Below are 16,019 nucleotides of genomic sequence, written 5' to 3'. Positions count from 1 at the left end.
TCGAGAACTTCTTCAGGGGACTGCCCCATGTAGCAGTATATTTTAACGACATTTTTGTGACTGGCGCAAATGATGCTGACCACCTTCGCAACCTTCGTGCTGTACTTAGCAAGCTTCAGAAATCAGGCCTCAAGCTGAAACTTGAAAAATGCCATTTCTTCGTGCCGCAAGTTGAGTATCTCGGGCACATCATCAGCAAGGAAGGCATTTCCCCGAACGTTTACAAGGTAGCAGCAATTCTGCATGCTACTGTATCTCAGGATGTCAGGGAACTTCAGAGTTTTTTGGGACTTGTAAACTTCCACAGGCGCTTCTTACCCAATCATTCGTCACTCCTTCGTCCACTGCACCTACTTCTTTGTGAAGGGAAGAAGTGGGAGCGGAGACATGAGCAACAAGATGCATTCAATGCCTGCAAGGACTTGGTGACATCAGCTCCAGTTCTTGTGCATTTCAACCCTGCCAGGCCTGTTTGCCTCAGCTGTGACGCATCGCCTTATGGTATAGGTGCAGTTTAGGCGCACAAAGATGCTGATGGCGGGGAACATCCCATTGCTTTTGCCTCGAGGAGCTTGTCAAAAGCAGAAAAAAACTACAGTCAACTCGAAAAGGAGGCACTGGCTTTAGTGTTTGATGTGGATCAATTCCTCCAGTACTTGAGGGGCATCTCATTTGAAGCACACACTGACCACAAGCCACTTCTTGGACTGCTGGGTGCCAACAAGCTTGTTCCCATGCAAGCTTTGCCTCGAGTGGTCAGGTGGGCTCTGAAGCTGTCTGCTTACAAGTACGACCTTGTATACAAGCCTGGCAAAGAGCTCGGCCACACTGATGCTCTTAGTAGACTACCTCTCCCAACTGACGCTACTGCAATACCATGACCTGCTGAAATCTTCTTGCTAGAGGAGGCATATTCGAGACTCCTTTCACCAGTTGTTGTGGCTCAAGCCACACGAAATGACCCACTTCTGGGCCATGTCGTTCTTGCTGTTCTAAAAGGAGAAAGCCTCCCAGTAGGACCAGAGTGGAACCCTTTCAATACCGGAAGCTCATAACTCAGTCTCCATGAGGGTTGCCTACTCTAAGGATCAAGAGTAGTGATCCCAAAGTGATTGCAGGTCCAAGTTCTTGATGTTCTTCATGCCAGCCACCCGGGTATCGAGGAAAACAAGATGATTGCCAGGAGCCATGTTTGGTGACCAGGCATTGACAAGGATATTGTCAATAGCGTGAAGATCTGCGCTACGTGCCACACTCAACATCGAGCTGCACTGCCGGTTCAGCAGACGCCGTGGCCTTTCCCACAGCGACCCTGGTCAAGGCTTCACATTGATTTTTGGGGACAATTTCCTGGTCACACTTTCTTTGTCAATGTGGATGCGTTCTTAAAGTGAATAAGTCTTCTCTGTGTCTTCCACGTCTGCAGAAGCTACCATTTCGCATTGAGAATTGCATTTGCTAAGCATGGCCTGTCTGATGTCATAGTTTTAGACAACGGTCCTGCCTTCACCAGTGCCCAGTACCTTGAGTTCTTAACTCGAAATGGAATATGCCGCATAGTTGTACCACCGTATCGCCCTGCCTCAAATGTTCCAACTGAAAGAGCTGTAGAAACTGTGAAGAACAAACTCAAAAAGTCTGGTTCTGGGAATTTCTAAACGCAGATCTCCAGGTTTCTGTTTCATTATAGGACCACATCACATGAAGTGATGATGAATCGATATGATTCATCATCACTTCATGATATGATGATATGATGAATCGTGTGTGGCTCGCAACGCGACACCACTTGGCACCTATCTCACGCCCACCAACACGGAAAAGGAAATTGCACGCTCAACCAAGGAAGAGCCAGTCAAACCCCCACAATTCATAGCAGACAAGCAGACGCTGCAGAGGCACATTTGTTCGTCACTCTCGCCAGGCAAAACTCAACGTCACACACACAATGTTCACATGGTGGCCGACCTGTCACATGAAGTGACAGGTCGGCCACCATGTGAACTCTTGACAGGAAGAATGTTCAAGACTCCATTGGATGTCCTCAGGCCAAGCCTGCAGGCATCTGCATTCGTAAAACAACTCAAGCAGAAGTTGTATGCTGACAGAGGGTCCCGGCAGGCTCCATCACTGCAGCCAGGTGATGATGTGTACGCGCAAAACTTTCACATGGGCACACCCTGGGTGCCTGCCAGTGTCGTGGACGTCACTCAATCATCAGCCAGTGTGCGTTTTGAAGATGGCACTTTGGGAAACCGACACAGCGACCACTTGCGCCTTGTGCAGACAGAAACATTGGCCTCTCCTGAAACTGCTATCGCTGCAGCTGCACCACAGTTGGAGCCACCGCTTCATCATGAGCCAGCTGTTTCAGAATGGCCTCATCAGGAACAGCTACCTGGAACTAACTTCTCTGGGAGTAGCTGTGCCACGGAGAGTGATGGGACTGCGCTCAACAGTGGTGTGCATATGAACAGCGACTCTGTCGTGGCTGCGCCTAGCATGACGAAGTTGCGACGTGGCACAAGAACTAGGAAACCGGTTAATAGATACTCCCCGTAGTCTTCCTCCTAAAAGGGGAAGAGTGTTACAATGCTGGTTCGAATGCAGCGCCCCCACACGGCGCTGATTGTTGTGTTGAGCTGTGCAAGCCTGGCAGAGCGGCGGGGTGGCCGTTTTGGGAAATAATAAAACACAGTTCGTTCTGGGCTAAGGGCTCAACATGTTCTTGTGTTCTTCGCAAGCCTGATGGCCTACTGTTCACGGTAGTCACTACCGCCTGGCCATCAGTTAATCTACACATGTACCACCTTCCTGAATTAATTTCTGCTGTGTGTGAGACCTTGATGATTGATATGTGGGGTTTAACGTCCCAAAACCACCATATGATTATGAGAGACGCCATAGTGGAGGGCTCCGGAGATTTAGACCACCTGGAATTCTTTGACGTGCACCCAAATCTGAGCACACGGGCCTACAACCTTTTCGCCTCCATCGGAAATGCAGCCGCCGCAGCCGGGATTCGAACCCGCGCCCTGCGGGTCAGCAGCCGAGTACCTTAGCCACTAGACCACCGCGGCGGGGCGTGTGTGAGACCTTGCTACGGAACATGAAACGCGATGAAACAAAACAAAAAGATGGTAGAAAAAAGAAGCATGTGCAAGTTATCCCATATGTTCACAAATTCTCGCATACCTTGAAGAGAATTGCATCGAAGCATGACGTGCAAGTTGTACTGTCCGCGCCCTACAAACTATCAAGGTTATGTGGCTTGGCTTACAGAGGAAAACGCCCTGGGTTCACAACCAAGCACAGGAACAGGTTCACAGATTGTATTTTCAATGTAGTTTATAGGTTTCTTTTAAGTTGTGCACTTGAGTACAATGGTCAAGCTGGCAGGTGTTTTAATGAAAGGGCGAAAGAGCATGACTATAATGCACGCAATACGACCAGTGGTTTGCTGGCTGACCATTGCAGGCGTTGTGGCTGCTCTCTCGACTTTCGAAGTATTTGGTTTTATAAAATGGGGAGAGATAAGATAGAGCGCGAGATCGTGTACACTTTCTTCATTCATGAAGTAGGTGACCAGTGTCTGAGCAGGCCTTCCATATTCTTGTCTGACGCAGAACGTATTTATCTTAGAGGCTTTCTTTCATTTTCCGTGTGATTTGCTTTATTTTGACCTGATGCATTTGACTCATCACGGTTGCGCGAGTTCCATTCGAAGATTTTATCGTTTGCTCTTTTTATCGCTGGTTAAAACCAGCCTTTTTTTTTCTTGCTTCCTAACCTCCTCTCAATCACATTTTAGGCACATCAATATATGCAAAGGTAATGGCAATGAAATTTCAGTCGTCAGTCAGCGCTCTGTCTCTACTGTCCTTCTTTTTTCCCGAGTTTTTGCGCTGCCCTTTCTTTGCAAGTACACGGCCAATGGTTTTGAAGTGTAATTTTCAATTTTTACAGCCCGTTGAAGTGCTGATAAACAGTCATCTATTCATTTTAATACTTCGCTTATTCCTGATCTTTCAAGCTTGAAAAGTAATTTACAATGAGAGACCTTATCAAAGGCTTTCCTAAAATCGACACAAATTACATCAGTTTGCAGAAGGGCATCGCTGTTTATAGTGAAATCATAGAGCTTTTCAGCTGATATTATTAATACTATTACTATATTGAAGATATTAAGCCCACATTATGGTCTATTGACGATCTTGGTGTCTTCCTTAGGAGAAACCAGCAGTCGGCTGGCCTTGATAATCTTGGATGGTCGGCGTTGCACCTCTGGGTGTTTGGGTACAGCACTCTGAAATTGTTACCGCTGCGTTAAGGTGACCTGCCCGCGATTAGGCACGAGATCTTCTTGCACGCGTAGTTGGCCATCCGTGGTCTTGAGTGACTTCTCGTGCGGAAAAATTGTGGTCTCGTATCTACATGTTTCACTGCAAATGATGTGAAAATATGACAGTCTTGCGTCTAGAGAGAGTGAACAAAACATCTATTTGATGTTCTGCTCAAGAAAATTGGTGATTGCTATTCTGGAGGTGCTGTGTTAGGCTGCCATGATGCGTGCAGTGGAGGTGAACGAACGCATCGAGGCACGTCACAAGTGAGACATGAGCACTATCTCGCAGTTATCTAAGACGAGCGCGGCGTGCGGGCTTGTCTCGGAGGCGATAAGGTGTAAAAAGCAAGGCGACGGGTGGGTGCCACCACCATGTCGTATTAGCAATGCGTTAGAACACTTGCCTTTTCGTGCGAGCGTCGCACTGTCAGCGCAGCCTTATAAACGCTAAGGTACATAAACTACTTATGTATGCCTTTTCTAGCATAAATATATACATACAGCATTCTGGCGTGTTGTAATTGTGCTCAGTTATGGGCAATAATTGCTCCTTAACCGACAATCGCACAAGTATGAGTGCAGGCAGGCCAAAATCCCCGAGAAAAAACTATCATCTTTAATCGTTTCTCCTCTACTTGATTCTCCATCTCCTTCGTAATGAATGAGTGGTGCCGAGCCACCCCTGAGGCCGGCTGGGTGGCCCAGATGAGCTAGGCCTAGGTCTTACGGAGAAACAAAGATGTTCGTAAAGTGTCCTAAATTAGTTTACTGTGGTAAAAGTTGTTTCCACGTGATCATCAGAACTCCGCGGTAATGGTGAGCCCAAGTGAACATCGACTCGACACTCGATGACGAAATACTAGAAAAGGTAGAACATACGGAAGCAGACACTAGCACGTTAGACTATTCGCAAACTTCTTCCTCACCATAATTTTTTAGTAGTAGTTTTCGCTCCAGCTGACTCATAGCTATCAGCAGCCTATCGACATCATTATCCTCATTTCAAAATATAGAACGGCCAACGGCTGCGGTAGCAGGTAACGTTTCGCGGTGCATTTGGATGTATATTGCGCTGTTTTGTTTCGCTGTAAATATTTCTGGCCACTGTCGGCTGACACTCTTACTTCTGTTCTGCTTATTTTACATCAGTACTGAAAGTTGGGCGAGTTGGTACTCATTCATGCGCCCGTGTTGTTTGCCTCTTTTCCTTGTGTCCGTGTACGTTTTTTTGCGCAAAGAAGTCATGAATTATTTTACATCGTTCAAATGCTTTTGCGAAGCGCATTCAAGTGACTTCGGGGGAACGAAGCAACCGTTGAGGCATTTATTGGATGAACACCTGTTACAAGCTCGGGAATATACGGACCGGTGATTAAAACCATTTGCTTCAGTTTTGCCAATGAGTGTGAAGGCGTCACGTGAAGGCGGTGCATCGTAATAAAAAAGTTTTTAATGTGTTAAGATCAGTCTCCGAGATAACGTGCGCTATATGCGGCGTTGCTTTACGTGGGAGCGAGTCGCCGACTCAATAGTGAATTCCGAAGTTTTCGCCAGGTAACACAACTTAGCGGGCTGCATAAAAAAAAATGTCAATACATCAATATCGCCTGGTATGTGTCTTCCAGACTAGCCCATATATTAGTGGCACTGATAAGGTCAACGACAGAGATTTATTCCAAGCCACAGTGGCCACATTTCAATGAGGGTGAATGCAGAGATGCTTGTCAGCTTAAATGTCGGTTCGATTCACCTGTAGCACGATTCATTTCACGAGGTGTTGCACCTTTCCTTTTGTTTCAGTGGTGCAGCAATGATGACCTCTAAACCACGTCATTTCGTTTAAATAGGTGCCGGAAAGGTGCAGCAATATAGTTCATCATTTTACTGCACCTCCTACGCCGACAGTGTCGGCTAGATGCTGACGGTGTCGGCTAGGTGCAGCCGCACACGCAGCTGAGAAGAGGGGGCAGCATTTAGGAGTAGGTGCTGTACCCGCCTTTACTAACATGGTGGTTTTGCCGAGATGTTTGCGCCTCAGTAGGTTAGGGAGACAGAAATAAGGCCTCCACATTGTCGGCAGCTCGTCATTCGTTTGTGATATCACACTGTGCCTGCACCACTGAAATTGCGCTGCATGGTTCCTGAACTTGTAGTGCACAGACGTGAACCAGTTTCCATTGGTGCAGATGAATCGACTGAACCCTGAGTTTATCTTTGATGATTAGGGAAAGATGGAAGCTTGAAAATATGAAAAACATTTGCCCTGTAGGTGTCAGAGAAAATGTTTCGACATAAAGTCATGTTTCCTGCGAGGCTACAGTGGCATTAGTTTGAACCCATGGTAGCCAAAATCAATATAAATTTGTCCACTACCATATGAATGATCATCATAAAATAATTTGCATGTTAATCAGCAGAAAGGACTAATTGCATTGGAAAAAGAAACACCACTGCAGTTAGCGGAATTAGCAGGCTTTCTGGCGTTAAGTTGTGTTTATGAGACAGTTTTCAAACTATTTTCAGAACTGTTTTTCACTAATTAGTTCTGTTTTTCTCATAGAAGTTTATAAAAGGATGCGCAAACCTCCCAAGAAAGAACTCAACTGGCTTAGCCTTTGCACATATGTTCAAATGGCTCCTTCAAAGAATAAAAATTGTAAAGGTGATGAGCACTTGCAGCACATCTTCATCAAGCACGTGAATGTTGTCACAATGAGCAAGATTGTGTTTAACGAATGTGGTAGTACTTTTTTTTATATAGAAACGAAACGTCTCAGGTTTGGACGAGTATATCTGCTTATGTTTAAATTAATTTGTTATAGCTTGAGTGTCCTGCACCATGAAGTGAAATTATGTGCCCTATTGTCATGAAAAAATCTAGGAAATCATAGAGGTAGGTAAACCGTACATTTTTTTTCACTTTTCGACAGCTACACTATACAATAGTACGTATTTTACGCTGAAACCTTTTAAAGTACCCGGAAAAAATAGGTTTCAGCTTCTACCAACAAGTATACTGAAAAAGTGAACATAATAGCAAGTGTGTAATATATGCAACTTTTATTGATCCATCAATAGCGCAGATGCACATCATTTGCCACCAATTGATTTCGAGATTGTTTGCTTGCAAGATAGTGGTAAAGTTCTATCGACATGTCTATGCGAAATGGAGATCGCGCTGAGAGCTGAATAGTTGTTTAGTGTAGCGTATGAGTACGAACAAACAAGAAATTGTACAATGCATGTAGAAAGCTTACTTTGTTAGAAATTTTCTTCTTCAGTCTGTAAACACTCGCCTCGTAACTCTGTTCCTTAAGAATACATGTTCGCTGCATACTCAGCAGACCAAATGTTACTTGCGAGGAGAAATTCTAGCAACAGTAATTGTGTAACTGAAGTATAACGAGGAATCAAAGAACTCTGAAATATTTTTTTCATGAGCTAGATACATATCACCTATGGTATAGCCTCACGACAGAGAATTTAAAAATCGCAGTAGATTCACAAAGTGAATGATGATGAGTGGGCGAAGCGCGGGATCGCTTACTCTCTTCGAATCAAGTAGACGAAGCATTTCGAACGTTCCTATAAGTTTGCTCGTGGTTCAAAGCGAATGAGTGATCAGGTTTGGGTGTATAGCAGTAGGCGTACATAACGCTTTCGCTGTTTTGCAGCCGCTTACCGCGCTCTAGGTACCTCCTGGTCTGCCTGAGGGCGTCTACGTGCCAGTGCGCCTTTGCAAGCCCTCACAGCCTCCTGGGCCGCTCGTCTGCGCAGCCGTGCCGCTGGCCCTTAAAGGCCAACTTTAGCGATTTTTGACCATGTCAGGATAATGGTGCCTTTATGTTCCTTCGACACTCTTCTCACGCGCCCAATAACTGAAATGCTCAAAAAGTTTGAAAATAAGTTTTAGCAAAAAAACAGGAATTACAAAACCCAGCGAATTGCGCTCTTATGTTTGACATAAACATTTGCGTGACGCTGCCAAAACTTGCGTGATCGCACACAATGCCCGCCAAATGGTACTACCTGTCCACGCCGTCCGCGGGGATTGGCCTAAACGCTTAAGCTGTTATTGTGAATATATGACGAACCTTGGTGCAGAAGACTGAGGCGCAAAAACATATCGTGAAGCAGGAAGAGCAGAAGAGAAGAAAGAACGAAACATATTCTGCTTCACGATAGGTTTTTTTGCACCTCAGTCTTCTGCACCAAGTATGCACCAACTAGCCCAAAAACAAGTCCTTTTGATATGATGAATCGTGTGTGGCTCACAACGCGACACCACTTGGCACCTATCTCACGCCCACCAACACGGAAAAGGAAATTGCACGCTCAACCAAGGAAGAGCCAGTCAAACCCCCACAATTCATAGCAGACAAGCAGACGCTGCAGAGGCACATTTGTTCGTCACTCTCGCCAGGCAAAACTCAACGTCACACACACAATGTTCCCAATTATTCTGGCAAGCGAGGGGGGCGTTTCGAGGCAAGCAATAAATTGCTGTGAAAATCTGCTTGCATTTTGCCATGAATGATGCAAACGGGAACGAACCCAGTGAATTTCATTGAGATCCACTGACGTGAGTTGTTCAACTTGACGTGAGCTAGACGGCGCTGCCATTTCATTGCAGCTTGCACAGCAGCGCCCCTAGCTAGCTGCCTCCACTCAAACCTAGAGCACGCTGCGAGAGCAAGCGCTTTATTGTCGTCGCTTTCGAAGAGAGAGATTACGCGCTGGAAGGGAGCACGCGCTGCAGCGCCCGTCACGCCGATGAAGGGACAAGGCACGATTCTATGGAGCTTCGCTCTTAAAAATCGTGCCAAGCCTGTTGACACGAGGTGACATTGCTAATTTGTAAAACACTCAATGTAACATCGCAAAGCGAGAAAGATATAGAACTATGCACATCCGCGATTTTTCACGCAACAAATTTAGCAAAACTACAATGCTTTCACTGCGCAAGCTATCTGTTGGCATTGTGTAAGTTTCATTCCCGGTTCCACATCACGCATTCACTTCACTCCAAGATTCACACAACTTGGCAAGAGTCACATACCTGATGGCAGGATCAGGTCTTTGTCCTGAAGCTGCGTCATTGAACTCGAACACCGCTACAAAATGAGAACGACGTTCGCTCAGCGATCTCGATGTACAGTCTTATGCAAGTGTTTATTAGCTTTCACATGGGTTGTAAGCTTTCAATAGGAATGAGTGACTTATTTTGTTTGGATCTGACTGCATACATCAGTTGGACTGGCTTGGGCACTCGCTATAATCAATGTTAACCTTACATCATTGACTTTGCTTTTGTCTGTCATTGACATTGTATTGCCAGCAGTAACCTGGCAATAAGGTACATGAACTCCTATACTTAGAAACGAGAAAAATAAACTATTGCAGGGAGTGAGCATCGTGGCAGCGCGAACGCAGAGTAGACCACCTAACCAGCAGCGAAAAATGGGTATGTCTAATGATGACGATAACCTGTTGCAAAATAAGTTATCGTATCGCCAACGGGTGCCAGCAAGCAGCTTGCAGAATTATGGGCCGAGCACCGCGCTGGGAACTGGGACGCTGGAACGGCATATTAACCTTACGTACACACTGGCAAGAAGCATGCCGTGGCGGCGTCCCGCCCATCGGTGCCTCGGCGCAGCAGCGAGTGGCACACTGTCCCCCCCACATTGATGGCGCCGCGAAACAAGCGAGAAAAGAATAGTGACCTAACAAGAACGGATAGTCAAGGCGGGCGCGGTCATCCGCTGCCGGCTCGCGGCTTGTCTTCTCCGTGACAAACGGAAAGAGGAAATGCAATGAGTGAAGAGGCACTAATCAATACCTAAGCATACTTCATTTATTGCAGGATGGAACATCAGTTAATTCATTAAAAATATCAATGAGCTCCTAACAGACAAAATTGATGACCTTAATGATCCTTAACATTTAATGACTATATATGTCTTGTATTTGTGTACACCTGGTCCTAATGACCTGTGATTATTTATTAAATTTTGTAATGCCTCATTATATACCTCATTCTTTTAAAAATTTCAGATCGGTACGTTCATAGGTTTTTTTTCTGTACATAAGCGTGCCCAGTCATGTCGTTTTTTTTTCTATGGTAAATGTTGATTATATTTTTGTGCATTTCTCTCGCAATAGCGCAAGAGACAATTTGATATTTTTCTTTCTTTGTGGCTCTTTATGAGTACACGTTCGTTGTATCAATACCACTTTAAGACAGCTGTGTTTATATCTTTGTGCCCTTATGATTTTCTTTATTCCTGTAATCATTTTGGATGATTATGTACCAGCGTATTCTGTACGGGAAATGCTTGTTGGTGTGTCTATGCTTTTGCAGCCAGGGTGGCACAACCTAGCCAGGCGTTTATTTAGCCTTTAGTCGTGTCCCCTAAGGCGAAGTGTAATGATTTTGCCTTGAATAAAATTAAATGAAAAGAAATGAAGGTACGAAAAGCCGGTGCTCATGGGTGGATTGCTTGCGCAGGAGCCAGCCGCAGCGCGAGAAATAGCCCACCAAGCGATTCCATCGGTGGCAGAAATTTCACGGCGCTCCACGGGAGAAAGAAAGAAAAGCGGTGTCTTGCGGGTGGTGAGCGCGGCAGAGTGCTGCACCACCAGTGTGTTCGTACCCTTACTGGGAGGCGCTGAATACATTACGCAAAACAGCTTTCCAACGTTACGAAGGAGAGCCATTCGCCACAGATAAATTTATTAGTAAAATAAGTGATACAGAGTGCATTGACGCATTAAAAATAACAGTTATATTTGACGCATTGAAAATAACAGTTATAAGCGAACTTCTTCCACGAGGATTCGAACTCACCACTTTCAGATTCCCAACCGAGTACTTTACTCACCATAGTAGCTCATGTTTAACCTTTGTGAAGTTACTATGCACCCATTGAACACGCCATTCGGCTTCATGTTTAGGTCGCCCAGTCAAGATAGACGCAATATTCTTTTCTAAATAGCAATAGTCTCTTTATGCGACTTGATAAGACAGATGCTTGGGCTAGTTGGGGATTGGGAATCAACAGATTTGCCTAGCGCAAGACCACGAGTAGTTACGACGTAACTACAGAAGAAGATGCTAGGACAGAGGTATCCTTGTCTCTTCTTTTGTAGTTACGTCGTAACTACTTGTAGTCTTGCGCTGTGCAAGTATGTTGACTCTTTATGCGACAATAATGACTGGCTGCCGGGCACTGAATGACTTGCGGATGTTGGCAAGAGCGCAAAGGTTTTACAGTTAAAGCTGTTTCGGAGATCACAACTCAGGTTTCGCGCAGCGCCGTAGTGGTCCACCGCCGCCGGTGTTCGTATCATATTGCGCGAAATTAGAAAAAAAAACCTTGTACGAATTATTCAGTGAGGCTCGAACCCAGGACTGCTAGGTTCCAGCCCTGTATTCTACCACTGAGCCACGTCGGTTTTTTTGTTTTGTTTCACGTTGCATATGAAAATTCTTCACATTCCTCATATTTACGTATTGGTCAAAATACAAGTGTGTCACAAAATACACCCACATAATTCATTAAAGTATCGTCAGCTCTTAGCTGACTATTGTTTAATACTTGAGAATTCGAAACAATGGCTCTATGTGCACAATTCAATCCGGTACATTCTCTTGGCCCTTCACCACTTCAAGAAAATGGCACACAGGTTCGCGAAAATATTGGCACACAAATAGCTCTTCAACATCCGCGTTTTCAAAGGCACATCGGGTTTTCCATATACTGTGCAGACTCAAAAGCATGATGAAATCATAAGGTACACCTGCCTCGTTTTTAACCGAAAGAACACGGATGTTCTGTGGACTTATCGGTAATTCTTTTTTCAAGGTTCTCTGCAATATGTCCCATAAAAAAAACCCGCTCGAGCCATTTATAAACACGTGTTCAATTGTTTCCGGTTTACTACACAAGTGGCAATGTGTGGTCCTTGGGACGAATATTCCCCTATCCTGCAACTACGTTTTAACTGGTAAGATACCAGTATGTAATATTAAGGAAAATATTTTGACCCCTGCTCCTAGAAGCATTCTTTTAACACGTTTCAGAACATCCTGTGCTGGGCCTGCACATAAGAGCTTACGGTGCAATAATATAGGCAGTAAAACGTCGTCAAAGTTTCATACACTTTTTACGAGATACTTCAGCCAGATACTCTAAGGAAAATCTCACTGATGAAAAGGGGAATGCGAAAAAACTTTCTTTAGATACCCTGTATTGGTCCTTACACATTTGATGTCTATAGAAGAAATCCCGGCAGTACACTAGATAACATTAGTTAAATAACAGTTCTCAAAAAAGGATCATCTACATAACGCGGAAAAAGAAAACTATTGACAAGTTGTCTTATGTACAAATGAACTAATGCGAGCACGCCATCTCGAACATTTCCGGAGAGGCTTGTGAGGCTTGACTTTTGCCAGACAGAGCTTTTAATAAAAACTGCAAATATTCTGTGTTTTTTCTGTGCACTTATCCTACTGCATGCAGTGCTAAACCTGCATTATGTACCGAACCTTGCTTACTGGAAACAAGTTGCACGTTGCGGCCCATGCGAATATCAAAATACCCCAACCTTTCCACTTTTCTACATTATTGCGCAATGGCTGTGTTTCTTTTATCCATTATGGTTCACTGTCGCGATAGAACTCCAGCGGGACTACTAAATACTTCACTGGTGTTTCCTGCTATTTATAGTTTAGAAATATTTTTGCTATGACGTCCTATTCCCTAAGCCTGAAGCCAAGGCACTTATCCTAGTTCACGGCACTACCACTCACGTGGCAAAAAGTTTTCACGGCATTTAGAGCATGCATTATACTCTTATAATTTGTACAGAAAGCTGCAATGTCATCTGCATATGCAAGGAGGCTAACCTCAGCTGCATACAATTTACAGCCGCTTATTGCACTGTTATTGATTACGCTTAAACAGAAAGGTTCAATAAAATTGCAAAAAGCAGGGGCGATTACGGGCACCCCTGTCTCAGTGAGCGCAGCACAGGTATACGCTCACCAGCAGTTTTATTTATTACGAATCTCGCCGTGCATCCTGTGTAAGCCATGCGCACTGCGTCGCTAATCAAACTCCCTACGTTCATGTGCTCAAGTAATGAAAGGAGCAAGTCGTGCGGCACGCGATCAAATGTATTTTCAACGTCAATTTGAAGCATGGCAATATTGAGATGCATAGCGACACAACTTTCTCGGATTGATCGCGCTACGTTTATGTTGGTCATTATTTTTCTTCCCTTCATGCCACAAGTTTGGTGGGACCCAACCTGTTTTGTCATAACTGTCAGGAGTCTTTTCCTGACAGTTATGAAAATATTGATGAAAATAGTTTTATCAATATTTTATATTCAAAATTACTTAGGCTAATTGGTCTCTATGCAGGAACACTTCTTAACTTCGCAGGATTGTCTGTCTCAGATATCGAGACCGTGTGGGCTGACAAGAACGATGGTGAAAGTTGTTTACATTTAAAAGCCTCGTTGAATACCTTCTTCAAAAGAGGGGAAATCACATCTTTGAATTCCTTGCATACTGTAGCACTCAGGCCATCAGGTCGTAGAGACTTACCATCGTTTAACTTATCAATTGCTTTTTCAACTTCTCGCTCTCTTATAGGCAATTCAAAAATTTTCTTCCTTTCGTCCTCAAGTCTTCGCATTAATAAAATGAAATCACTATTAGAAGGCGTGTGTGTACACTGGTTGGTGTGAATAACTCTTTGTAATATTCGAAAAACGCACCGGCTATTGCTTCTTTCGTGTGGTACCTTGTTCCTTTATATTCTATTTCTCTCATTTCACTTTTACAGGCGTTTCTCTTCTCAGCTCCAAGAGTTCGTTTTGTTGGCACTTCTCCCGCTACCAAGTTTTCTGCTCGAGCTCAAATCAATGCTCTGCGTTAACGTTCTTGGTCTATCGACTCTAGTTTCTGTTTAGCCCTGCTTATGTCCTCTGAAAATGTACCGGCCTCGGTATATTCTTCCGCTACTAACTGTTGCAAGTTTTCACGCCAGCGCACTTCAAGTTCTTTTTCAGCATGCTTTCAGTTTAATGGTCTGTTAAGTAGTTCGCACTTGTGTCTCCACGGTTCAAGTGTTCTATTTGCTAACTCTTCTATGCGCTCTAGAAAATGCGATTAAACTCATCATCCTTTAATAGCTTTACATTAAATTTCCAGGGTCTCAAGAGAAATGTTTGTTATTCCTTTCATGTTTACCCACTGGGAATGAAACCAAACAATCATCACTAAACGTAACAGGTGTAACTCTGTAATAACGGCACGAAGGGATGATTTCAGAAGACACGTATACTCTGTCAAGTCTAGCATGACTTGAACGCTGAAAGTGGGTAAACATAACCTCTTTTCCACTGCAAAGACATTCACCTACGTTCTCTAGCTGAGCCTTCGCCACTTTATCAATTACAATGGCAGTGCTTGAATCTCTGTATGACCTGAAATTTAATTTATCTATACTCATACAAGCACAGTTGAAATTCCCGGTAAAAATAGTTTACGTTCACATTTCAAGTACACATGAAGTTTTTTTCAAAAAACTCCTTTCGATCATGAATCACAGTGGGTGCGTGCACACAGATCACTCTCCATTTTTCTCTTAGTAAGGAAAAATCCAATATAACAAAACGACCTGCCTCACAGGTAGTTACGGACTCAACTTTCGCATGAAGGCTCTGCCGAATTAACAAGAGGCACCCTGCAGACGTACCCACCGCGTGACAAATGCACGCATCGAACGGTCTTGTGAAAGGCTGCACCGTTCTCCCAACGTGCTCTCCGCTCTCTACTTTAGTTTCCTGCCAAGCGAAGATGTCCAGATCTTGTTCTCTAATCAAGCGGCAAAGCTGCTTTTGCAGCTGTTTGGCAGAAAGCCCACGCAGATTCAACGCCGCCAATCTAATCGTCGCCATAGTGATGACAAAAAGCAGAGTGAACGACGCTTATCTTACCAAAACCAAACCCAGTGTCCGGCCGACGCTTAAGGTTTCGTCCCATCGCTACCGCGTGAAAACGATAACGAACGCAGGCGGTCAGCACCGTGCGCGCGAGAGAGAAAGCTTCATTTCAGCATACCGCGGAGCATTCCAAAGGTCGGGCCCCTATTCCAGGGCTCCGCTGACCATAGCCCTCATCTCTGCCCGATGGACCAGCCAGCGCTGATCAGCAATGGCCGAGCTGGACAGCAGTGCCTCCCATTGTTCCTATGTGTTGTTCACGTTGTAGTGTTCCTCATTGTGATTTGTGCACTCCCATGTGATTTGAAACAGAGTTTGTGTAGCCCCACACCAGGGGCATATATCTCTGTATGCTGTGAGGTAGAGAACACGTAGCCTGTCTAAGTTCGTGTATGTGTTTGTTTGGATTCTGCAAAATGCTGCCGATTTCATTGCTGTGATCTTATGCGGTTCTTGATACAGTTTTTCATTGTCCCTGTAATACTGAATAATTGTACCAAAGTTAGGGTCTAGGGGCATTGGATCCTCTATTGCGGTGTGCTAAGAAGCTCGGTGATTTGTGAAGCCTCGAGCCGCCTCATCCGGAAACTGGTTCCCGATGAAGTCCTTGTGTCCTGGCACCCAGATAATGGTTTGGGTGTATTCAATTGGA

The sequence above is a fragment of the Rhipicephalus microplus genome, chromosome 2, assembly GCF_043290135.1.
Source record: "Rhipicephalus microplus isolate Deutch F79 chromosome 2, USDA_Rmic, whole genome shotgun sequence".
NCBI lineage: Eukaryota > Metazoa > Arthropoda > Arachnida > Ixodida > Ixodidae > Rhipicephalus > Rhipicephalus microplus.
The sequence above is the reverse complement of the archived record's forward strand: the minus strand, read 5'-3'. Positions refer to the sequence as shown.